The following is a 2,110-nucleotide window of genomic DNA, read 5'->3' on the forward strand; positions in this document are numbered from 1 at the left end:
TGCAAAGAGAAGGATATGCAGAAAGAGTAATTTGCATAACACAACTGAAGTAGTATGGGATGTTTTGAGGTCAGTGCTCTAGCTCTGATGTGTAATCTTTTATGCTCTGGAAAGTCATAGCCTCTTATCTTGAGGTTCCATCCCAACCAACAGCGTGGAGCATGGCTCTCTATCCTGCCTCACATGTTTTATTTGGGAGCTACAGGGGGCCAGTGAAACACTTCCCTGTTGTCTTTGCTTCAAAGACTACACATCAGCACCTCAGCTGGACCAATTTGCATTGCTTAAAGCCAACTGAAGGGATAAGAACAGTTCTAGCCAGCTCTACATACATCAATACATGGATATAGGGCCGGGTTTAGCCAAAATAGAGACAATTTCTCCTCCTTCAGGTGGTCCTCCACAGTTAGATAGTGACTGGGTTAGGTGAGCTCCTGAGTAATTACCAGGCTAATAATTCTTCTCTGCCTAAATCAAGGCCCTGTTTTTATTGGGCTAGATGCCTGTCTAAAGGTCCAGCCAGGCAAACCTGCTGGCACATCCTGCTCTGTGCCCAGCAGCTAAATGAGATCATAATATAGCAGGCAACTCTTGGCATTTATTTCTTAAAGAAGAAACCTTACACATGGCTAATTCCATTCTTCATGTGTGGCTTATATCACTTGCATCCTCCTGACATCAAGAACTTAAAAATAAAATGTCAAGAGTGACAGAGTTCTACTTTATCATCAGATTTCCTGTGGTTTTTGAGCAATTATCGCAGTGCTTCACCCACCAGCCATGCGATGTTTATTCCTGATCTCTTAGAGACACAGAAACGTTTAGGAAATCAACTGCGAAGATTAGTGTGGCCATTGGGGACAATTCTCTTGCTGACGATCATTTTCACCAAAAGCAGGCAGCAGCATTATGACTCATCTGTGACCACTTACGCTGGAGCTGAATACATAAAACTTTAATGGTTTTGGCACAAGAAGCAGTCGTAAGTCTGCACATCAAGGCACTCATGCGCTGGGCCTAATTGTACTTAGACAAGTCAGGCGGGAATGCATGGAAGCCAGGTGTATTTTGCTATAAAATGAAAAGCATGACTCTCTAATCACAAGCGAGATTTCTTTCTTAAAACTCACTATCACATTATATTATTCACCTTCTCAAATGGTAGCACTGCAACCTTTTAAATGTTCCTTTTGGTATTTTAAAGAGAAAAGAACAAGAACAAAATAACAAAAACAATATTGCAAAAACAAAACCACAAAAAAAATAAAAACAATACAGAATTCCAAAAAAAGATGATAGGAAATTAATAATGACTTGTATTACATATTATCTTCAATAAACTATTAGAAATTAGTAGCACAGTTGTCTTAGCTATCTTGTGTGTGTGTGTGTGTGTGTATATATATATTATATATACTTTTATTACTTTTTCTTTCTTTTCTCCTCTCCTTCATCCAAGTTGTTCCTTCCTTTTGAGCAGTTTTTCCCTCCTTTTGAGCAGTTTTTCCCTTTCACAATATCTATTGTACCTTTCAGATTTTATTAACACTTTCAGGTTCTTACACTAGGGAGACAATATGATGTGTATACGTGGTAGTCTGATTTATTTCACTTATGAGTATGGTCTCTAATTGCATCCTTTTACCTATAAAAGCCTCAAGTTTATCTTTCTTTGTAGCTGAGTAATACTCCATTGTGTAGAAATACCACATCATTTATATCCATTCCTTAGTTGATGGGCATTTGGGTTGTTTCCAAAATTTCACTATTATAAACTGTGCATGTATAACGCTGTGGTATGATGTATTCATTTCTTCTGGAAAAATACCCAGAAATGGAAAAGCTGTGTTGAATGGGACCTCTAATCCTAGTTTTGTGAGAATTCTCCACACTGATTTCTACAGTGGTTGTATCAGTGTACACTCCCACCAACAGTGGAGATGGGTTCCCCTTTCCCCACAGCCCCTCCAGCTTTTGTTATTGGTTGATTTCTTGATGATAGCCATTCTTTTCTAGTCCACTTATTGATAAATGTCTGGCAGCAGAGCAGTCACGGGCTTTGAATTTAATAAAACAGTACTGCAACATGCTGCTGCTTCTGCCTACAGTT

This window comes from Chinchilla lanigera, unplaced genomic scaffold (assembly GCF_000276665.1).
Source record: "Chinchilla lanigera isolate Chin_1 unplaced genomic scaffold, ChiLan1.0 scaffold00159, whole genome shotgun sequence".
NCBI classification, from domain to species: domain Eukaryota; kingdom Metazoa; phylum Chordata; class Mammalia; order Rodentia; family Chinchillidae; genus Chinchilla; species Chinchilla lanigera.